Here is a 25,427-nt window from a genome sequence, read left to right as displayed (position 1 = left end):
TTTATGTCTTTCTGTAGTATCCAAACAGTTCTTAAAACCTATGACCTGAGTCCCATTAGAAATTAGGAGAGGGGAGAAAGAAGTCATTTATATAAGGAGAAAAGTAGGACGCTGTTAGGGTAGAGAAAATGCTGTTCTTCTTGACTAACGTATCTATCACCATTGCCAGGCATGGTGCTTAACAAAGAGTAGGTATTTAATACATGTTGCTTGAATGAACGCATGAACAGAAGAAAAATATGGTAGGCTGAAGATTTTGGGAAGAAAATGCCTATGTACATGATTCATCATTTCTCCATAAGCTGAGCTTCAAGCCATCATGAGGTACTTCCTCTGGAAAACTACAGCTCGTCCAGAACACTTTCTTATTTTGCTTATAACTCAAAAGGAAATAAAAAGCAGACGTGCAAGATTAATTATTATTTTTCATTATTTGTTTTAAAACAACTGTGCTCCATAGCATCTTCCCCAGGATTTCACCCAGGAGGTGGTTTATTTGTTTAATATATCATTATACTGTCCAGAAGATAATCTTAGGGAAATAAATATATCTTACTGAGTGTGCCAACTATATTCCTTGGTATCTTCAAATATCTTCTCCATCCTCTTTCCTGTCTTCTTTCCCTTAATTTTTTTGCCCCTTCTTTCTTCTCCAATCCCAGTTATATGGACCCATTTTGTTCCCTTCTCTGCTTCTGTATTTGTGATAAAACATTTCCTGTCTCTTCTGCTTCTTTGATTTAAATATTATTCATGTCTCCTTGATGTAACAATTTAATTACTCTTTCTAGAAAAAAACTGTGTCTAATCTTAATTTTCCCTCCTTCCTCATAATTGGATAATTGCACATTTGGTAGCTTAATCAGTTAATTATGCATGTGCAAAAAATGCCTTAATATGTTAAAGACACTGCTTTATTTCATTGTTAGCAAAAGGGATTAATTTGGGGGTTTAGAGGATTTGTGAGTAGATTACTGTATAGTTTCCACATCCTATTAATGGCACCTTGGGCCAAAGGGACTTCTGTTCTTAAGGAAAGAATGGCTTCTAATAGACAGACTTTGGAACCTAAGGAGAATTGAATGGAGCATATTTCTTAGAACTAAAAAGCCTGTGCTTTTACTGGCATGGGGGCATTGTGGTTGTTGTTGAATGGATTGTCCAAAGCAGGCACAGCTTTTGTGAAAATGGTAAACAGTGTATAGAAAATGACATATCTTATGAAGGTCAAAAAACTTGCTCAGGCCATAATTTTTAAGGATTCCTTATTAAACTTTCATGATTGACCACCCTGGGCTCTAGAAGTTAATTGATTTTTTTTTTTTTTCTATCCACCATGGGTAAAACACATTATCAGAAATTTTTAAAGAGATCCTCCCAACACTAATCCCCTGGCCTAAGGAAAAGTTCCCGTAAGGAATGGGCTTGAAGGGAACCATTGGCTACTTCACCCTTCCTTGCAGTCAGTGCATGTAAAAGTGAATTCAGATTCTGAGTACCAGGAAGCTCTGAGGAATAGCTGATGCCTCACTATGGTTATAAAAAAATCTGCCCTGACTCTATTCCACTCCTTGCTTCTTGAAGATGCTGAAGAGGATAATGGGTCAGTTGCCAACTCTGCAACTCCTCCAAATGACAAGAAGGGAAATTCTTTTTTTTTTTTCTTTAAGCAGAGTGAAATTTACTAAACCTTAAACACTCTTGAGCTAGTGCCTGTGTCTTATTTGTCTTTGTGTCTCCAACACTGAGTGAAGATAACCAACATGACCAATGATCAATAAATGACAAAAGAAGAGAAGATTGAAAAACAGGCAGGAAGAAATAAAAAAATGTAGCAGACAGGATGGACCCAGGGTCCAATGAAGTGATAATGTAATGACAGAAGAACACTTAAAACACAACAAGAATAACTGTTACTGTCTTCTTCAAAGGCAGATGGACCCCTACCCAAAAACATGGTTCCCATATCAAGACACCATGCCACACAGAAACACACACACACACACACACAAGAGGGTAAGCAAATGTTTGTTACTTAACATAAATTAAGTCTCTGGAGTGAGCAGGGAAGGCCTCTCAAGCAGATGCAAAATGGCTTCAGAGAACAAGAGGAGATGTCTCAGAGTGTGTGCCCCGGTAGCAAGTCAGAAACTAACATGGCAAATATACAACTACCAAGCAAACTTGACATTCACACCAAACCCTGGGTGGAGTCCATCTGCCTCTGCAGGTGACCATGGCAACCCACTATAGATTAATACACAGGAGTGCCAAAGAAGAAATCACAAGGCACTGTTTAGATAATAACTCTTGCAAGAATTCAAAGAAGTTAATACTCTCCATGACCTGAAATCATTAGGAGAGGTACCGGAGAAAATAACATGAGTCAGACGCATTTATTCCAAAAACGTCTATTGAGTCTAGCCCTGTGCCAAGCATGATGGATAGAAAGTTAATATGTGGCACAGGTTTCCTTCTGAAGTCCACTGGTGGACTAAAAAATACACAAATAACTGTAATAGAATAACATGTACATTCTATGATAATAATCAGGACCTGTATAATAAGCACTGGAGCAGTAGTATGAAGTTGGTGTATGGAAGCCTGGTTGAGTTACTGATTAAAGAAAGGGAACAACTGAGGAGCGAATCTAGCAGAGACTCCATATTCATGACACGGGCTGGCTTTTGTAGGGAAAGATATGTCTACTGAGCCCAGTGGTCACTCTGTCCACTTGGGCCACCCCTCACCAAAAACCCCCTTTGAGCTCCTACGACAGAGCTACATCTAAGAATACGCAAAATGAAAGTTTAATCTTTCACTCTCTGTAACCAAAATGTTATGTAAGGGCACGTTAGTACCCTGACAACAGCCACATCCTCTGCTTATGGAATAACTACTACCTTATTGGAAATATCCTTCAATGTAACAGGCATTTTAAATGCTCTCTCTTAGAACCTCTAAAACTGAAACTCTAACATCTGTATGTGTGTTTGTACCTGTTCTCCAATTCACTCAAGTGTTCTTTTACTATAAAGGTGATAAAAAGAAAACCAGTTCTGAAATACTCTAAAAATTTCCCACTACTGTGATCTAAACTCTTTCAGGTTCAGAGATGGTTGCTGATCATAATTTCAGGATTCTGCTCACTAACCACTTGAGATTCTTACCAAATAATCATGTATTACTAAAAATACAAAGTCTTGGCTGAATGGATACAAACAAAAGACCCGTATATATTCTGTCTCCAAGAGACCCACTTCAGACCTAGGGACACATACAGACTGAAAGTGAGGGGATGGAAAAAGATATTGCATACAAATGGAAATCAAAAGAAAGCTGGAGTAGCAATTCTTATATCAGACAAAATAGACTTTAGAACAAAGACTATGACAAGAGACAAAGAAGGACACTACATAATGATCAAGGGATCAATCTAAGAAGAAGATATAACAATTGGAAATATTTATGCACCCAACATAGGAGCACCTCAATACATAAGGCAAATACTAACAGATATAAAATGGGAAAATGACAGTAACACAATCATGGTAGGGACTTTAACACCCCACTTTCACCAATGGACAGATCATCCTAAATGAAAATAAATAAGGTAACACAAGCTTTAAATGATACATTAAACAGGATGGACTTAATTGATATTTATAGGACATTCTATCCAAAAACAACACAATACACATTCTTCTCAAGTGCTCATGGAACATTCTGCAGGATAGATCATATCTTGGGTCACAAAGCAAGCCTTGGTAAAGTTAAGAAAATTGAAATCGTATCAAGTATCTTTTCTGACGAAAACACTATGAGACTAGATATCAATTACAGGAAAAAATCTGTAAAACATACAAACAAATGGAGGCTAAACAATATGATACTTAATAACCAAGAGATCACTGAAGAAACCAAAAACAAAATCAAAACATACCTGGAAACAAATGATAAAAACACGACGACCCAAAACCTATGGGATGCAGCAAAAGCAGTTCTAAGAGAAAAGTTTATAGCAATACAATCCTACCTTAAGAAACAAGAAACATCTCAAATAAACAACCTAACCTTAAACCTAAAGCAATTAGAGAAAGAAGAACCAAAAAACCCCAAAGTTAGCAGATGGAAAGAAATCATAAAGATCAGATCAGAAATAAATGAAAAAGAAATGAAGGAAACGATAGCAAAGATCGATAAAACTAAGAGTTGGTTCTTTAAGATAAACAAAGTTGATAAACCATTAGCCAGACTCATCAAGAAAAAAACGGAAAAGACTCAAATCAATAGAATTAGAAATGAAAAAGGAAAAGTAACAACTGACACTGCAGAAATACAAAAGATCATGAGAGATTACTACAAGCAACTCTATGCCATTAAAATGGACAACCTGAAAGAAACGGACAAATTCTTACAAATGCACAACCTGCCAAGACGGAACCAGGAAGAAATAGAAAATATGAACAGACCAATCACACGCACTGAAATTGAAACTGTGATTAAAAATCTTCCAACAAACAAAAGCCCAGGACCAGATGGCTTCACAGGCGAATTCTATCAAACACTTAGAGAAGAGCTAACACCTATCCTTCTCAAACTCTTCCAAAATATAGCAGAGGGAGGAACACTTCCAAACTCATTCTACGAGGCCACCATCACCCAGCTATGAAAACCAGACAAAGATGGCACAAAGAAAGAAAACTACAGGCCAATATCACTGATGAAGATAGACGCAAAAATCCTCAACAAAATACTAGCAAACAGAATCCAACAGCACATTAAAAGGATCATACACCATGATCAAGTGGGGTTTATCCAGGAATGCAAGAATTCTTAAATATATGCAAATCAATCAATGTGATACACCATATTAACAAATTGAAGGAGAAAAACCATATGATCATCTCAATAGATGCAGAGAAAACTTTTGACAAAATTCAACACCCATTTATGATAAAAACCCTGCAGAAACTAGGCATACAGGGAACTTTCCTCAACATAATAAAGGTCATATATGACAAACCCACAGCCAACATCATCCTCAATCATGAAAAACTGAAACCATTTCCACTAAGATCAGGAACAAGACAAGGTTGCCCACTCTCACCACTCTTATTCAATATAGTTTTGGAAGTTTTAGCCACAGCAATCAGAGAAGAAAAAGAAATAAAAGGAATCCAAATCAGAAAAGAAGTAAAGCTGTCACTGTTTGCAGATGACATGATAATATACGTAGAGAAACCTAAGGATGCTACCAGAAAACTACTAGAGCTAATCAATGAATTTGGTAACGCAGCAGGATACAAAATTAATGCGCATAAAACTCTGGCATTCCTATACACTAATTATGAATAATCTGAAAGTGAAATTAAGAAAACACCCCCATTTACCATTGCAACAAAAAGAATAAAATACCTAGGAATAAACCTACCTAAGGAGACAAAAGACCTGTACGCAGAAAACTAAAGATGCTGATGAAAGAAATGAAAGATGATACAAACAGATGGAGAGATATACCATGTTCTTGGATTGGAAGAATCAACACTGTGAAAATGACTCTACTACCCAAAGCAATCTACAGATTCAATGCAATCTCTATCAAACTACCATTGGCATTTTTCACAGAACTAGAACAAAAAATTTCACAATTTGTATGGAAACAGAAAAAACCCCGAATAGCCAAAGCAATCTTGAGAACGAAAAACGGAGCTGGAGGAATCAGGCTCCCTGATGTCAGACTATACTACAAAGCTACAGTAATCAAGACAGTACGGTACTGGCACAAAAACAGAAATATAGATCAATGGAACAGGAGAGAAAGCCCAGAGATAAACCCACGCATATATGGTCACCTTATCTTTGATAAAGGAGGCAAGAATACACAGTGGAGAAAAGACAGGCTCTTCAATAAGTGGTGCTGGGAAAACTGTACAGCTACATGTAAAAGAATGCTATTAGAACACTTCCTAACACCATACACAAAAATAAACTGAAAATGGATTAAAGACCTAGATGTAAGGCCAGACACTGTCAAACTCTTAGAGGTAAACAGGCAGAACACTCTATGGCATAAATCACAGCAAGATCGTTTTTGACCCACCTCCTAGAGAAATGGAAATAAAAACAAAAATAAACAAATGGGACCTAATGAAACTTAAAAGCTTTTGCACAGCAATGGAAACCATAAACAAGATGAAAATACAATGCTCACTATGGGAGAAAATATTTGCAAATGAAGCAGCTGACAAGGATTAATCTGCAAAATTCACAAGCAGCTCATGCAGCTCAGTATCAAAAAAACAATACAATCCAAAAATGGGAAGAATACCTAAATAGACATTTCTCCAAAGAAGATATACAGATTGCCAACAAACACATGAAAGAATGCTCAACATCATTAATCATTAGAGAAATGCAAATCAAAGCTACAATGAGATATCATCTCACACCAGTCAGAATGGCCATCATCAAAAAATCTACAAACAGGGGCTTCCCTGTTGGCGCAGTGGTTGAGAGTCCGCCTACTGATGCAGGGGACACGGGTTCGTGCCCCGGTCCGGGAAGATGCCACATGCCACGGAGAGGCTGGGCCCGTGAGCCATGGCAGCTGAGCCTGCGCATCCAGAGCCTGTGCTCCGCAACAGGAGAGGCCACAACAGTGAGAGGCCCGCGTACCGCAAAAAAAGAAAAAGAAATAATCTACAAACAATAAATGCTGGAGAGGGTGTGGAGAAAAGGGAACTCTCTTGCACTGTTGGTGGGAATGTAAATTGATACAGCCACTATGGAGAACAGTATGGAGGTTCTTTAAAAAGCTAAAAATAGATCTATCATATGATCTAGCATTCCCACTACTAGGCATATACCCTGAGAAAACCATCATTCAAAAAGAGTCATGTACCACAACGTTCATTGCAGCACTATTTACAATAGCTAGGGCATGGAAGCAACCTAAGTGTCCATCAACAGATGAATGGATAAAGAAGATGTGGCACATATATACAATGGAATATTAGTCAGGCATAAAAAGCAACAAAATTGAGTTATTTGTAGTAAGGTGGATGGACAAAGAGGCTGTCATACAGAGTGAAATAAGTCAGAAAGAGAAAAACAAATACCGTATGCTAACACATATATATGGAATCTAAAAAAAAAGGGTCATGAAGAACCTAGGGGTAAGAAAGGAATAAAGACACAGACCTAATAGAGAATGGGCTGAGGATACAGCGGTGGGGGGGCGGGGGGGTAAGCTGGGACAAAGTGAGAGAGTGGCATGGACTTATATACACTACCAAACGTAAAATAGATAGCTAGTGGGAAGCAGCCGCATAGCACAGGGAGATCAGCTCGGTGCTTTTTGACCACCTAGAGGGGTGGGTAGGGAGGGTGGCAGGGAGGGAGACACAAGAGGGAAGAGATATGGGGACATATGTATATGTATAACTGATTCACTTTGTTATAAAGCAGAAACTAACACACCATTGTAAAGCAATTATACTCCAATAAAGATGTTAAAAAAAAAATAGTCGAACACAGTTCCCTCTTACTTCCCTCCCCAATGCCCCCACACACATACCATGGATCAGAACTAAAAGAATATATGAAGAGGCAAACAGTACTTAGGTCACTTGCCCCAACATCCATAAGAATATAAAATAAATTAAGAATAAAGAGAGCCCCAAAATTAAATATTCTGAATACCATGAACATAGCTTAATACCAAGAATCTGCCAGGAACGTTTGTTAGATTGAGACAGAAAAAAATCCAGTGAGAGTCCAGGGTTAAATCCCTTTCAACATCCCAATATTTATAAGCAAGGAAAGAAATATCAAGGGCCTCAATCAGTCAAATTCTGTCCAGAGCAATCATCAAATGGCTGGATAATCTGTAGTCGCAGTTGAAGAATGGTACTAAAAATAAATCAGCAAATTAGCAAAGGAAATTCAAAGGAGGATAACTGCATTTTCAATAATGATGTTGGAGCAATTAGACATCCATAGACAAAACAAAACCAAGAAACAAAAACTTTTCACTAAACATCACACCTTATACAAAATTTTGAGTTAACTCAAAATAGATCATAAATGTAAATGTAGAAATGAAACTATGAAGCTTCCAGAAAAAAAGCATAAGAGTCTTCTATATCTAAAACTAAAAAGTTAGATTTGACACCAGAAGCACAATCCATAAAGAAAAAAATCAAAAAATTGGGCCTGATCAAAATTGAAACCTTTTGCTCTGCGAAAGATCTTGTCAAGAAAATGCAAATTACAAACCGGGAGAAAATATTTTTAATTATATATCTCACAAAGTTCTTTTATTTAGAAGATATAAAGAACTCTCAAAAGCCAACATTAAAAAAATCCCCTCAGGGCTTCCCTGGTGGCACAGCGGTTGAGAGTCCGCCTGCCGATGCAGGGGACATGGGTTTGTGCGCAGGTCCAGGAAGATCCCACATGCCGCGGAGCGGCTGGGCCGTGAGCCATGGCCGCTGAGCCTGCGCGTCCGGAGCCTGTGCTCCGCAACGGGAAAGGCCACAACAGTGAGGGGTCCGCGTATCGGGGGGGAAAAAAAAAAAAAAAAATCCCCTCAGAAAATAGGCAAAATACAGGAAGAGATGTTTCACTGAAGAAGATATACAGATGGCAAATAAACACATGACAAAATGTTCAACCATTATTAGTCATTAGAGAAATGCAAATTAAAACTAAAGTGGTATGTTAATGCACACCTGTCAGAAAAACTAAAATAAAAAATAGTGATAATACCAAATGCTAGCAAGGCTGCAGAGAAACTGAACTGCTCATACATTACTGGTGAGAGGATGAAATGGTAAAGCCACTCTGGAAAATTGTTTAAGTTCCTTTTAAAACTAAAAATGAATGTATCATACAACCTAACTTTTGGATGTATATCCCCAAGGAATGAAAATATATTTTCATACAGAAACTTGTACACAAATATTTGTACCAGCTTTATTTGTGATGAAAACCTAGAAACTACCTAAATGAACCTCCAGAAATTATAGTGAGTGAAAAAAGCCAACTTGAAAAGGATATATATACGTCATGATTCCATTTATATAACATTTGTGAAATAACACAATTATAGAGATAGACAACAGATTAGTTATTGCCAAGAGTTAATGGGGGAGGCCGGGTGATTGTGTCCAAAAAGGGGTAGAATGAGAGTCTCATATTGATGGTAAAGTTAAGTATCTTAAGTACCTATCATAGTGGTGGTTACATAAAGCTACTCATGAAGTAAAACTGCATAGAGCTATACATACACACACCACACTGGAGTGCATATGTAACTGATAAAAATCTGAATAAGCTCTATGACTTGTACCAAGGTCAAATTCCTGGCTTTGATATTGTACTATGGTCATACATGATGCTAACACTGGGGAGATTCGGTAAAGGGTCACAGAAACTCCCTGTATATTTCTTTGAAACTTCCTGCGAATCCATAATTATTTCAAAATAAAGAGTTATTTGTTTAAAGTAAATTGGAAGTTTCAGTCCAGACATGATGGTATAGACCCATTTTTACCCTGCTCCTCCCCACTAAGTACCACTACAAACCCTGAAAATGGATTAAGAGACAAGGGAGGTAGAAGTCTGAACAGGGTTAAGAAGGTGAGCTGGTTTGGGACCTCAGGACTGGAGAAACAGCACAGTGGCAGGGCTTCCTGGCTCCCCCACCCAGCTGAAAGCCACATAGACCTAGTGTTTCTCAGTCCCTGACTTAGCAACCGAAGGCAGCTCATGTAAGTTCATTCCTCCCCTGGGTGGAAGACATTCCCTTGACAACATCAGGCAAGCCTAACACAAATGGCGTGAAGAATCCATTAGGAGTCTCACCAAAAATAAGCATGAAGGGAAAGCACTCTCTTTCTCTGCCTGGTCCAAGACTCCCTCTTTTGCCAAAAGATACCCAAGTGGCAAGAGAAATGAGCAAGAGAGATACAGCAGCTCAGGCTGAGGAGCCAACTTGCCCCTGTCGTCCCAAAATGCTCCTCCACCTCCCAGAGACAGCCGAGTAGGCAGATGGGACAGGAAACAAGGACCAGTCACAGCAAGTAGCCTGGCCCAGGAAGCTGCTTTGTTCTGTGGCCAAGGCTTTCATGCCCCACCAGAGATGCGGGGGCAATGGTCAGAGCTGAAAGCAGGATCCAAGTACATCAAGTCTCCAAATCTGGGAAGCCTCAATAGTAAAACAAAAACAGACAAAGCAAAACAGAAAAAACAGACAAACAAAAGAAACACCCCACCCAAAACAACAAAAGTAACAATAACAAAAACAATACAATTAGAAAATGGGGAAAAGAAATGAACAGCTATTTAACTGAAGAGGACATAGAGATGGCAAATAAGCACATGAAAAGATGCGCAGCAACATTAGCTATCAGGGACATGCATATCAAACCCTAATGAGATATAAATGTACGGCTATCAGAATGGCTAAATTTAAAAAAAAAAAGTGACAATACCAAAAGCTGACAAGGCTATAGGGAAACAGTCACTTATACACTGCTGGTAGAAGGTAAAATGGTGCAACCACTCTGGAAAACAGTTTGTTAGGTTCTTATAAAACAGAGCATACAACTACCATAGGATCTAGCAATTGCATGCCAAAAGAAATAAAACCTATATTTTCAGAAAAGGTAAATCTATATTTACCTTTTAGGTTTATCCAAGAGAAATAAAGAGAAATAAAACTTATATTTTCAGAAAAGGTAAACATGAATGCAGCTTTATTCATAATAGCCACAAACTATAATCACTCCATATATCCTTCAACAGATCAACAGTTAAATTATGGTATACCCAAGCCACAGCAATCATCTAAGAAAAAGAAATAAAAGGTATACAAATTGGACAGGAAGAGGTAAAATTGTCATTATATGTAGATAACCTGATTCTATATACAGAAAACCCTAAAGGCTCCACACAAGATCTACTAGAACTGATAAATTCAGCAAGGTAGCAGGATACAAGATTAACATTCAGAAATCCGTTGCATTCCTTTACGCTATCAATGAAATACCAGGAAGGAAAAGGAAAAGCACAAAAACAGATATATAGATCAGTGGAACAGAACAGAGAGCCCAGAAATAAACCCACACACCTATGGTCAATTAATCTTTGACAAAGGAGGCAAAAATATACAGTGCAAAAAAGACAGTCTCTTCAGCAAGTGGTGTTGGGAAAGCTGGACAGCCACATGTAAATCAATAAAGTTAGAACACTCCCTCACACCATACACAAAGATAAACTCAAAATGTTTTAAAGACTTAAATATAAAACAGACACCATAAAACTCTTAGAAGAGAACATAGGTAAAACATTCTCTGACATAAATCATAGTGTGTCTTCTCCCAAGGTGATAGAAATAAAGCAAAAATAAACAAATGGGACCTAATCAAACATAAGCTTTTGAACAGCAAAGGAAACCATCAACAAAAGAAAAAGACAACCTACGGGATGGGAGAAAATATTTGCAAATGATGCAAACAACAAGGACTTAATTTCTAAAATATACAAACAACTCATACAACTCAATATCAAAAAAGAAAAGAAAAAAACAACCCAATCAAAAAATGGCAGAAGACCTAAGGAGACAGTTCTCCAAGGAAGACATACAGATGGCCAACAGACCCATGAAAAGATGCTCAACATTGCTAATTATTAGAGAAATGCAAATCAAAACTACGATGAGGTATCACCTCACTCCAGTCAGAATGGCCATCACCAAAAAGTCTACAAATAATGCTGGAGAGGGTGTGAAGAAAAAGAAACCCTCCTACACTGTTGGTGGGAATGTAAATTGGTATAGCCACTACAGAGAACAGTATGGAGGTTCCTTTAAAAACTAAAAACAGAGTTACCATATGATCCTGCAATCCCACTCGTGAGCATATATCCAGAGAAAACCATAATTCAAAAAAATACACGCACCTCTATGGTCACAGCAGCACTATTTACAATGGCCAAGACATGGAAGCAACCTAAATGTCCACTGACAGACGAATGGATAAAGATGTAGTATATATATACAATGGAATATTAGTCATAAAAAAGGATGAGATAATGCCATTTGCAGCAATGTGGATGGAGTAGAGAATATCATACTAAGTGAGCCAAATATCATATGATATCACTTATACGTGGAATCTGAGAAAAAAGATACAAAAAAAGACTTTAAAAAGGCAACATTACGAAATCAGGAATGTGGAATCCCCCCCAAAATTTCCCTTTACTGTCATTCTAGTGGTGTTTCAGGAGGGAATTAAATACACTCATTTGTTAAATTCATTACAGTAGTCAAAATGACCATCAATTTATTTTCATAAAATAAAATTTATTGTGTATTTTTAAAAAACGGCATGTCGATCTGTAAGTATCTAAATAAAAATGTCAATTTAAAAAGTTGATGCAAGGCCCATGATTAAAGTAGAATTGAAATGAACTCATATGGGAATTTTCAAATATGCTGCTTTTGTCCCAGTCTCTCCTAAGCTCTGCAAAGCAAGATGATCCTGAATGGCAGCATGGACAGTGGCTTTCTTTTGATTTTTCTGCTCCCAGTTATTTGAGTAATAATACATCTGTGCAACAAACAGACCCACAGACACTAGATGCAGTTACAGTCCTCTGTAAACAGGCTGGAAAGGTCATAAAGGTGAAGAATGTCATTTTCCTCTCTTTGATATATAAATTTTAGAAGATTTTTGAAGTTTAGTATTGTCTGGCAAGAAAGCTGATTGTTATTTGGTCTATTTGAAATAGCAAGATGAGAGAACATCTAAACGTGACATCTGTATCAGAAGGCTGCTTTTATCCTGCTCAGAAGTCCCTATATCATGATCCTGCCTCTCTCTTCTCTTTCTTCTTCCCTCCCTTCCCTCCTCTCCCACCCTTTTCTTTCTGTGTCTCTCTGGCTTCATCTTACCCCAGTCTCCTTGCTTATTCTCTTCTAACCACCGCGCCCATTCTATAAATCCGTGAAGATGCATTCCCACCTCAGGGTCTTTGCATTTGCTGTTTCCTCATCCTGGTTTCGTGGTCCATCAGTCATCAGTAGTCTGCTCCCTTCCTTTAAATCTCCAAGCAAAGTCATCTGATCAGACAGACTTCCCCTAAGGACACTAAATAAAGGAGCACTAGTTCTCCCCAGGCAACATCATCTCCCTGACTCTGTTTTTTCTTCACAACAGCTGTTAATATCAGCCATCTGTACATTTGTTTGTGTCTCCCCACTAGAATATATGCTCCTTGAGGTCAGGGACTGTGTTCACTGCTATTTCCCAACACATGGAACAGTGCCAGGCACAGAGTTGGCATTAGTAAGTTTGTGTTTACTAAACTTTGTGTAAATAACATTTCCTTCTCCTTGCTGGAACCGTTATGGATGCAAGTGGTTTCATCATTAGGTTGTATGCAGGGCATGGAATTAGTGGGAAAGGGCTTGGGATTTTAGCATCATCTTGTAACTTGCAAGATGTTTGTGCAAACCTGTCTGTCTGAATCAGGGGTGGCTCCTGTCACTGATTCACCCGCTTGTGTGGTATGGAGGACATCAGACATGAGGAAACTTTGCAAAGACGCTTGCTTTCTACATTACAAATTTTAAATTTACAAAGTGGTGTTATTTTAATTTGCATTATCCTAGACCCATGGGCACAACTGGAGAGGATATGCTGAGGGCTACATCCATAACAAAACCAAGGTTTGGGCAATACTCCTTTGTACTGTTTGATGATCATTTTGGATTTTTCTCTCTTGCACTTTAGCACAAAGTAAAAAGTGTCCTGTTTATGATTCTTAACTCCTCATACCACCTATATTCAATTTGCATCACCTTTAGACTTTTGTGATTCAAATAATTTTCTCCTCCTCTCTCTCCCCTTCTAGAAAAATAAAAAAGAAGAGAAAACTCTTTTCCCTGGCACCATTTGCCTTGCCACTCACCACTTAACATGTTTTCTCCCTTTCAAGGTCTACCAGCTCAGGAAAGATAGAGCTGCAGCTATTTTATTGGCTTTCTCATCTCTGCTCCCTGATATTTACTATATTCCAGTTTCTTCTTCCTGCTAAGGTTACTACTCTATTCTCTGCTTTTTTTTTTCTGCAGGAAACATCATTTTGTCTTCTGCAGCCTCCTACTCCAGGAGATTTTTGTGAATATCATTGAGATTATCAGATGTCCAAGATGTGAAAGATGAAGACATTCCATCGATGTTCTCTTGGCTAATATACATGTGTCCCCTGGGGAACAAATTTCTTATCAAATTTCTTCACTTGTGCCTTCAAAGGACAAACGGAATGAGTTGAAACAATTATGCAGCAACTCCAGACCTTAGGAGGAACAGCTGCTTCCAATAATGAAGTAGGATTTTGTTCCAAGTGATGTCACCACTAAGGATATTTCCTAGATAAGTTCCTGACTCTCTACTTGACCTCAGTGGAAAAAGACAGTACATAGGACACTAGAGTTGGGAACAGAGAAGAGTTAACCTGGGGACTTAAATCAATTGAAGTTGCTTTTGGATTTCAGCCTCTGAATAGAACAGTGGTGATCTATCACATGGAGCAATTCATTTCTCTAATAATTGTAAAGCCAAATGACAGCCATGTGTCTAGCCTGCCTTATCTTGGGTATTTTCTTAAGCTCCATGTATAGAGATAAGTCCCAAAAAAGTAAAGTAACAAGAGAAAACGTGGAGTAATTCTAACCTGGGTTATTTAGCTATTCCAGAAAAAGTGTTTTGGGGGCCTGGAATAGTTTGCTTTCTCTACTTCCTGGGACTAGAAATAACCAGTGCTAAGGCTAGATCGCAGCCAGCATTCTGCTTCAGCAAAGAGCAGACCTGTGCAGACGACTGTACACAATGCTTTCTTAATAGTTAGACCCGAGGTCCCCAGCAAGAAAGCTTCAGCCTGGAATCACTTGCACACTCATCAGCCGCTTGCTAATATCATTCGTGCATCTGCATTGAAAGAAATGGTCACCAACTGCCAAATTAATACCGTCTAGGCTAGTTTGCTGAAGCTCAGCCTTCAACATCCACGAGAAAGACAATCCTGGGTTGTCAAGTGGGCAAGAGGCTTTTAAAAAGATTTACATGTCAAAGGATCAGAGAAAGAATTTAAAATGACAAGTTTCCTAAAGGCAACGCTCTAAGAAAAAGGAGGTCAGGCCCACCCAAGACTCGAGAAAAAGCCTGTGAAAAGTTTAGTCAAGCTGAGGGGAATTTAAGGCGGTCTTGGTCAGTAGAGAGCAAGGGGAAGAGAGGGATGGGATGAGGTTATGCAGACAGGCAGGGGCACTGCTGAGCACCACGGTGGCGGGAGAGAGAGAAACTACTCCGAGTGCGGCCGGAAGCCACTGAAGGTATTGAGCAGGACAAAGAGTTATCCATTTATACAGGTACAATATTTGCTATAAAGGAAATTTACATTTATCACCAAATTACAATGTACAGCACATGCGTTTTTTTTAATTTAAGCCTCATGATCTTGATGTTACGTTGAAAAGAAAAGCCTAGGTAACTTTAATTACATGTTGATTATTTAGCTATACGGCCACTTAAATAGCATCTTCACTTTAAAGTTGAAAGAATGGAGGCTCAGAAAGATTAAGCGACTAGCCCCAAGTTACCAAGTTGCACCTCATTTCCCCGAATTCTTAATATTGAAGAACTCTGATGGTTTGCATTTTCAGTCAACCTCCAGGTCCTTGGGGATCTCACCCAGTCTCCTGACTTTAAATGCCGTCTGTAGAGTGAGGACTTCACACTTTTCTCTCCAGCTCAGACCCTTCCATCATAGCTAGGGGACGGCATTTAATGTAGGTGTAGCCACTGAGATATAGAGCGAAATCTTTCAGGGGGGTTTCTGAAAAGTAATTTCCACTCTGATAAAAAGAGAGAGATGTATGAAGACAACTTTCTAGCCCACCTCATTCTTTCTTGAACATTGCTGGATAAGGATGTGATGGTCACTGTTAATGTGATCCTTACCAGAACATAGAAGATGATGGAGTAGAAAGATCGGGACGTGCTGGGTCTTTGATGATTATTGAGTCATGAAGCACTCCAGGATCATTGTTCTGCAGAATGTTTATCATGTAATATTAAATACCAGTTGTTTGTCTCTTTTTTCTTGATTAGTCCGTCACTTTGTAGCTGAAAGCAACCTAGACCCTGGCCAACATAGTGATTAATCAGAGCCTGTGATCTGGCCAATCCAACTTTCTCACTATTCAGCATGATTATTGTATCATTTATTTACTGAGGCACATCCCAGAAAGTCCAAGTGCCTGCAATACCCAAAGCCCCCTGTGGAGAAAATAACCTCCAGGTGATTTTTTTCCTGCATTCATTCAATGAACATTGAGCATGTGTTACATGCCAGGAACTATTCTAGGCTTTGAGGATACAGCAACAGTGAACTGAACAGGAAAACATTCTTGCCTTATGGAATTTACATTCTAGTAGGGGAAGACGATCATGCACGGTCTGGATTTCTAGAGCTCGCCCATACACCATTCTCCTCTTTCTGGCCATTTACTGCAACTCTTAGCAGGAAGGGCCGTGTGACAGGTTCTGATCAAGGCCTGGCTAATGTCTCGTGAGCAGAACTGACACTCCTTTCGAATGAAAACATTTCACTTTCAGGGCAAGAGACACTCTGTTCCCATGTCTTCCATGCTTGAAGAAATATGTATTGAGATGGAGGCAACACTAGTGGTCTGGGTTTCAAAGTCACCTCATAGAGGACAGCTGTCCTAGAGTCAGACCCTCAGTGCACTTTGCATGAGAAAGAAACAAGCTTTATTATGTTTGACCGCTGAGATTTTATAGTTGATTTTCATTGTCTACCCTAATACACTATCCTGTTAGATAATGCATTTGACTATAAACCTTTTTAAATACTATAATTTTCCCATATAAACATAGCTTATGAGCATTTAAAAGTTTTTTTCAGCTATATTTAGGATTTATTCCCTCTCAACTGCATGCACCATTTTAATTTCAGTGTGTGATACACAGACACACATATATCGAACCAAAGTAAGCAAAGTCAGATTCTTATTCCTATCAGTCACTGGTCACAATTTCCCTCTAAATACATTCTCTCCCGTCCTGAATATCACAAGGTAAGAATTATAAGAATTCTTACATTTTTTTCAAAACAGTTCAGGGCACTGGGAGAGAGATACTAAAAAAAAAAAAAAGAAAAAGCTAGACTAAATTGGTTGTTATTTAGAATAGAAATTGGAATCAGATGAAAAAGTGAATTTCATCCATTTGCTGTAGAATGATGATTGACTCGCCATAATGTTTTATTTTGGTTTTTTCTTCTGTGCTTTTTAATATGACTCTGAATGTCCCAGGAAACTAACTGCCCATCTGTCATCCCAGGAGATTACTCTGTTGTGAACAGTGTTCTTTTCCAGCTGTTTTCTGAGGTATTTGCTCTATAATTTTTTCACTCCTAATCATTTACCACTGTAGTCTTCCTGCAAGATTTCAAGTACAAAATTCATCATATCGTAACATGTTTTTAAAAGGATTAGATTAACTCTCATAAGACACATTTATATTACTATAACCAGGATTTCCTCCTATCTCCATGAAGTCTCTAGGGAAAGGCCCCTTCATTGTAAAAACTGGATAAATTTTTCTTAAATGCTCTTCTGGAGTTTCTTGCATAAGATGTCACTTTGGGAGACTATGGGCTGTGGCTTCATGAGCATAGGGAACACACCTGCATCACCCACTGCTGTTATCTCCAGGACTCAGCTTAGTGTTGTACACAGTAGGTATTCAACAAAACATTATATACCAGCCCATCTTAACTCCCCTTAATTGATTATTTGCATAAAACCACTATAAACACACATAGCAGTGCTCAATTGTTTTAAATGAATTAAAAAGATGAATTAACATATAAATTCAGTTCCCTCTCTGAGTTGGAGATCTACTGCCATTAGTTTGATTTTATGGCATCCTGGCCCCATTTTCCAAAAGTAGTACCATTTTTTAAAATAATAAAAATTTGAATAAGAATCATGTTACACACCCCCAGAAAGACTATGATATAAACTAAAAGCCATCATAAGTGATAACAGAAAATCCAGATTTATCTACATATCTTGAGTTATTTATGCCTTCATGCCTTTTTAAAAATTATTTCTTCCTTATTGCTGAAGTTGCAATGAGAGAAAAGAGAGAGCCAGAGAGACAAAGGGAGAAGGAGAGACAGGGAGAGAAAGAGTGACAAAGATGGCTGACAGTCAATGAATCTGGGTGAAGAGTGGGTGTTTTAGGTGTTCGGTGTACCACTATAGTAGTCAGAATAATGGGCCCTAAAGATGGCCATGCCCTGATCCCCAGGACCTGTGAATAAACAGCAAAAGGACTTTGCAGATGTGATTAAGTTAAGGATCGTGAAGTGAGGAAATGATCGTCGTTTATCCACGTCAGTCCAATGTAATCACAGGCACCCTTATGAGGTAACAAGTGAGGCAAAAGAATCAGAGAAGGAGATATGACAACAGAATCAAGAGTCAGTGCCAGAGAGAGAAGCCACATTGATGTCTTGGAAGATGGAGGAGGCCATGAGCCAAAGAATGAAGGTGGTCTTTAAAAGTTGAAAAAAGGCAAGAAAACAGATTATCTCCTAGAGTATCTCAGTGGAACGCAGCTCTGTTGACTTATGTTTGATTTCTGTACTCCAGAACTTTAAGATAATAAACCTGTTATGCCATTAACAAATTTCATTAATTTGTTACAGCTGCAGTAGTGGTTACAACTACTATTTCAGATTGTTAGAGATTTTAAAATTGTCAGATTGTAAAGCTGGAAAAAATTACTGAACTTAACATTAGCCAGTATAACATAATCATTTTAGGACAAATTTTCCAATACTTTTTCCTTAAAGATACATAATTTACATGATATAAAAAGATTATAAGGATAAAATTTGATGAGTTTTAACAAAAGTATAGAATTGTGTAATATTCCTGTAAAGATACACATTTCCATCACCCCAGAAATTTTCCTTGTGATTCTTCACAGTTAATCTCCCCAGCTACTTAACATGTTTTTGTCATTTTAGATTATTTTCCCTGTTTTGTATATGTTTTTATATAAATGAAATCATAGTCTTTTCTGTCTGATATTTTTCATTCAACAAAATTATTTTGAGATCCATCCACATAAGCAGTTTGGATTTTTTTTCTTAGAAGTTCTGTATTATATAAATATATCAATTTGTTTCTCCATTCACCTTTTGGTAAGCGATTTGGTTGTTTGGGGTATTTAGCTACTATCAATAAAGCTGCTAAAAAAGCAGTCTCACAGAAGGTTTTTTTGTGTATAGGCACATGTGTGTGTAGGTACATGCTTACATTTCTCTTGGATACATAACTAGCCTAGAAGTTAAATTGCTGGGCATAACATAGGAGAGTATTTAACTTCGTAAGAAACTACTAAACTGATTCCAGTTAGATGTTCCATCTTTACATTCCCATCAGCAGACACTTCAAGAAAATTTTTTTTTAATTTACTAGATAAATTTGAGATGTAACATTGTGTAACCTTAAGGCATACAGCATGTTACCTGACACATTTATAAGCTGTAATATAATTTCCATTACTAATGTTACATAACTTTTAGTACAATATTACCTATATTCATGATACTGTACAGATCTCTATGGCTTATTTATTACTCATTACAAATTTGTAACCTTAAATATGATCAGTCTTATCCTATTCCCTCATCCCCTCGTAACCACCATTTTACTCTCTGGTTTTGTTTGGTTTTTAACAAATTTGATTTTTTTATATTCCACATATAAGTGGTACTACACAGTACTTGTCTCTCTCACTTTCATAATGTGCTCAAGCCCCATCCATGTTGTTGAAAATGGCAGGATATCCTCCTTTTTCATAGCTGAATAATGTTCCATTTTGAATATATGCCACATCTTTTTTGTGTGTGTCATCCACTGATAGGCATTTGGGTTGGGTCCATATCTTGGCTATTTTAAAAATGCTGTGATAAACACAGCAGTGTATATAGCTTGTCAAAATTCTGTTTTAAAACATCCCATGCAGCTCAATATCATAAAAACAAACAACCCAATCAAAAAATGGGCAGAAGACCTAGGTATTTCTCCAAAGAAGACATACAGATGGCCAAAAGGCATGTGGAAAGATGCTCAACATCACTAATTATTAGAGAAATGCAAATCAAAACTACAATGAGGTACCACCTCACACTGGTTAGAATGGCCATCATTAAAAAGTCCGCAAATAACAAATGCTGGAGAGGGTGTGGAGAAAAGGGAACCCTCCAACACTGTTGGTGGGAATGTAAGTTGGTGCAGCCACTATGGAAAATAGTATGGAAGCTCCTCAGAAAACTGAAAATAGAATTAGCATACGATCCAGCAATCCCACTCCTGGGCATATATCCAGACAAAACTGTAATTCAAAAAGATACATGCACCCCTATGTTCATAGCAGCACTATTCACAATAGCCAAGACATGGAAACAGCCTAAATGTCCATCAACAGATGAATGGATAAAGAAAATGTGATACATATATACAATGGAATATTACCCAGCCATAAAAATGGATGAAATAATGCCATTTGCAGCAACATGGATGGACCTAGAGATTGTCATACTGAGTGAAGTAAGTCAGACAGATAAAGACAAGTATCACATGATATTGCTTATATGAGGAAGATTAAAAAAAGGTACAAATGAACTTACCTACAGAACAGGAATAGAGTTACAGCTGTAGAAAACAAACTTATGGTTACCAGGGGGTAAGGGGAGGAGGAGGGTTAAATTGGAAGATTGGGATTGACATATACACACTACTGTATATAAAATAGGTAACTAATAAGAACCTACTATATAGCACAGGGAACTCTACTCAATACTCTGTAATAGCCTATATGGGAAAATAATCTTAAAAAGAGCGGATATATGTATATGCATAACTGATTCACTTTGCTGTACACCTGAAACTACCACAACATTGTAAATCAACCATACTCTAATAAAAATTAATTTAAAAAAAAGAAAGGATACATTCACCCCAATGATCATTGCAGCACTGTTTACAGTAGCCAAGACATGGAAGCAACCTAAATGTCCATCGACAGATGAATGGATAAAGAAGATGTGATACATATATACAATGGAATATTACCCAGCCATTAAAAAGAATTAAATAATGCCATTTGCAGCAATGCAGATGGACCTGGAGATTATCATACTAAGTGAAGTAAGTCAGACAGAGAAAGAAAAATATCATATGATACAGCTTATATGCAGAATCTTTTTTTAAAAATGATACATTTGTAAAATGAACTTATTTACAAAACAGAAACAGACTCACAGACTTAGAGAATGAATTTATGGTTACCGAGGGAAGGGTGGGGTGTAGGGATAGACTGGGAGTTTGGGATTGACATGTACACACTGCTATATTTAAAATAGATAACCAACAAGGACCTACTGCATAGCACAGGGAACTCTGCTCAATATTCTGTAATAACCTAAATGAGAAAAGAGTTTGAAAAAGAATAGATACATGTATATGTATAACTGAATCACTTTGCTGTACACCCAGAACTAACACAACATTGTTAATCAACTATGCTCCAATATGATATTTTTTTAAAAATTCTTTAAAAATTGTTTTTATTTCCTTTGGGTATATACGCAGAAGTGGAATTGCTAGATTCTATGGTAGATCTATTTTTAATTTTTTTTCCATAGTGGTTGGACTAATTTATATTCCCACCAACAGTGTATAAAGTTTCCCTTTTCACCGTATCCTAACCAGCACCTGTACTCCCTTGTCTTCTTGATGATAGCCATTCTAACAGGTATGAGGTGATATCTTATTGTAGTTTTTGTTTGCATTTCCCTGATGATTAGTAAAGTTGAGCATCTTCTCATATGCCTACTAGCTATTTTGATGTCCTCTTTGGGAATATGTCTATTTAGTTCTTCTGCCTATTTTTTAATAGGGTTATTTGTTTTTTCTTTGTTATTAAGTTGTATAGGTCCTTATATATTTTGTTTAATAATTTCTATTGACCTACCTTCAAGTTCAATGACCCTTCCTTCTGCATTTTATTATATAATCTATATTTAAACCCAATCACTGTATTCTTTAATTTCATGTTTAGTTTTTTTAGTTCTAGGATGCTTGCTTGGTTCGCTTTTAGAATTTTCATATCTCTTTTGAAATTCACGTGTCTTACTTTCACAGGGATTCCTTTTACATATTTTAATTGCTATTTTAATGTCTTAGCCCAGATATTGGAATTAGTAGGCAATCTGTGGGTTTGCTTCTATTGCCTATTTCTCCTTATAATTATATTTTGTTGACTTTTATTGTGTCTGGTAGTATTTGACACTGAACATTATAAATGATACACTGTAGATACTCTGGATTATTTGTGCTCCTCTGAAGAGTGTGGAGTTTTGTTCCCACAGATACATAGTTAAATGATGAGTCACCTTTATCCATGGCAGATTGGTCACTGAAGGTCTATTCTGGATTTTCCCTTAATCCTAGGGCACAGACCTTAGTTCTGTCATGTGGTTCTTATAACTAAGGCACGATGCTATTGGGATTTTACTCAAAACCTCCAACTGTTCACTAAGCTATTAAAGCTTGATAAGGAGTGAACCCCCAACTCTTCCCAACACCAGAAAACTGTTAAAGTCTAATTTTTTTTAGGCTTCCGGCTTTTAATTTTCTGGGAGCCTCACCCCATGCATGTACACTTTAGGAGTATATTAATATTGGGGGGAAAATATATATGCAGATTGTTGAAGCTTCCACCCCCTGTGACTCTCTTCTTTTACTGGATTCCTGTTTCAATTTCTAGCCATTCTCACAACTAGGGAAAAAAATAATTTAAATGTGGATTGAAACTGTCATATTTTCTTTTTTTCAAACATTTTATTCCCTAAAATTTCTGCCAATGTTTTATCATTCTTCTGTGCTTTCAAATAACTATCATATATATCTTGTTTAACATTTATAATTGTTAATAGCAGAAATATTAGTTTAATGAAGACTACATGACGATTATTCAAAGTAAGAAGTCCTTAGGGAAACTTTTAAAAGAAATGCCTGAAATATAAAACTGAAGCAAAAATACGTAAAAATAAAAGAGACACACCACAAATGAATAGATTCTGAATCTAATCAAGTCTTTCTATCCACCTACAAGCTTACAGGAAAAAGAAAAGTAAGATAAGCCAAACCATGAGGGAACTGGTAAATTCATAATGTACAACATTCTATAGTACAAGTGACATGATTTCTCCAACAGATCAACTGCATAAAAATGGAATGGGGGGGACCTTCCAGATGGCAAAGGAGTAAGACGTGGAGATCACCTTCCTCCCTACAAATACATCAAAAATACATCTCCATGTGGGACAACTCCTACAGAACAGCTACTGAACGAATGCTAGCAGAAGACCTCAGACTTACCAAAAGGCAAGAAACTCCCCACGTACCCGGCTAGTGCAAAAGAAAAAAGAAAAAACAGACAAAAGAATAGGGACGGGACCTGCACCTCTAGGAGGGAGCAGTGAAGCAGGAAAAGTTTCCACACACGAGGAAGCCCCTTCACTGGCGAAGACGGGGGTGGTGAGGGGGATCTTTGGAGACATGGAGGAGAGCACAGCAACAGGGGTGCAGAGGGCAAAGCGGAGAGATTCCCGCACAGAGGATCAGTGCCGACCAGCACTCACCAGCCTGAGAGGCTTGTCTGCTCATCCAGCAGGGCAGGTGGGGGCTGGGAGCTGAGGCTCGGGCTTCGGAGGTCAGATCCCAGGGAGAGGACTGGGGTTGGCTGCGTGAACACAGCCTGAAGGGGGCTAGTGCGCCACAGCTAGCCGGGAGGGACTCTGGGAAAAACTCTGAACCTGCCTAAGAGGCAAGAGACCATTGTTTCAGGGTGTGTGAGGAGGGGGGATTCCTTCCCTGTCTGCCCACAGAAGGCAGAGAACTGCCTAAATGAGCTCCAAAGATGGGCGCTAGCTGTGGTTGCTTGGACACCAGAGACAGACATGAACCGCTAACGATGCTGCGGAAGCCACCAAGAAGCCTGTGTGCAAGCACAGGTCACTATCCACACACTCCCAGGAGCTTGCGCAGGCCGCCACTGCCAGGGTCCCGAGATCCAGGGACAACTTCCCCGGGAGAACACACAGCGTGCCTCAGGCTATTGCAACGTCATGCTGGCCTCTGCGGCCACAGGCTCCCCCCGCATTCCAATTAAAAGTACCTTACCCCTTCCTCCCCCCAGCCTGAGTGAGCCAGGGACCACTCATCAGCTGCTGCTTTAAACCCTGTCTCAGTGGGAACAGAAGCCTTAGGGCGACCTACATGCAGAGGTGGGGCCAAAACCAAAGCTGAACCCCAGGAGCTGTGGGAACAAAGAAGAGGAAGGGAAATTTCTCCCAGCAGCCTCAGCAGCAGCAGATTAAATCCCCACAGTCAGCCTGAGGTACCCTGCATCTGTGGAATACCTGAACAGACAACGAATCAACCCAGAATTGAGGTGGTGGAATTTGGAAGCATCTGTAGACTTGGGGTTTGCTGTCTGCGACTAATTTGTTTCTGATTTTTATGTTTATCTTACCACAGTTTTTAGCGCTTGTTATCATTAGTGGATTTGTTTATTGGTTTCATTGCTCTCTTCTTTTTTTAATTACTTTTTAATTTTTTTATTATAATTTTTTTTTATTTTAATACTTTATTTTATTAAAAAAATTCTTTTTCTTCTATATTCTCCCTTTTCTTCTGAGCCATGTGGCTCACAGGGTCTTCGTACTCCAATCAGGTGTCAGGCCTGAGCCTCTGAGATGGGAGAGACAAGTTCAGGAAATTGCACCACCAGAGACCTCCCAACCCCACATAATATCAACTGATGAGAGCTCTCCCAGAGATCTCTGTCTCAACACTAACACCCAGCTCCACCCAATGGCCAGCAAGCTCCAGTGCTGGAGGCCCCATGCCAAACAACTAGCAAAACAGGAACACAAAGCCACCCATTAGCAGACAGGCTACCTAAAATCATACTGAGTTCACAGACAACGCAAAACACACCACCAGATGCCCCCCTGCCCACCAGAAAGACAAGATCCATTCCCACCTACCAGAACACAGGCACCAGTACCCAGTCCCCTCCACCAGAGAGCCTACAGAAGCCACTGAAGCAACTTTATCCACTGGGGGCAGACATGCAAAACAATGGGAAAGACGAACCTGCAGCCTGCGGAAAGGAGACCCCAAACACACTAAGAAAGCCCACCAGACCAAACAAATGAAGAGGAAACAGGCAGTCTAACTGAAA

This window comes from Tursiops truncatus, chromosome 3 (assembly GCF_011762595.2).
Source record: "Tursiops truncatus isolate mTurTru1 chromosome 3, mTurTru1.mat.Y, whole genome shotgun sequence".
NCBI lineage: Eukaryota > Metazoa > Chordata > Mammalia > Artiodactyla > Delphinidae > Tursiops > Tursiops truncatus.
Note: the sequence above shows the minus strand (reverse complement) of the source record.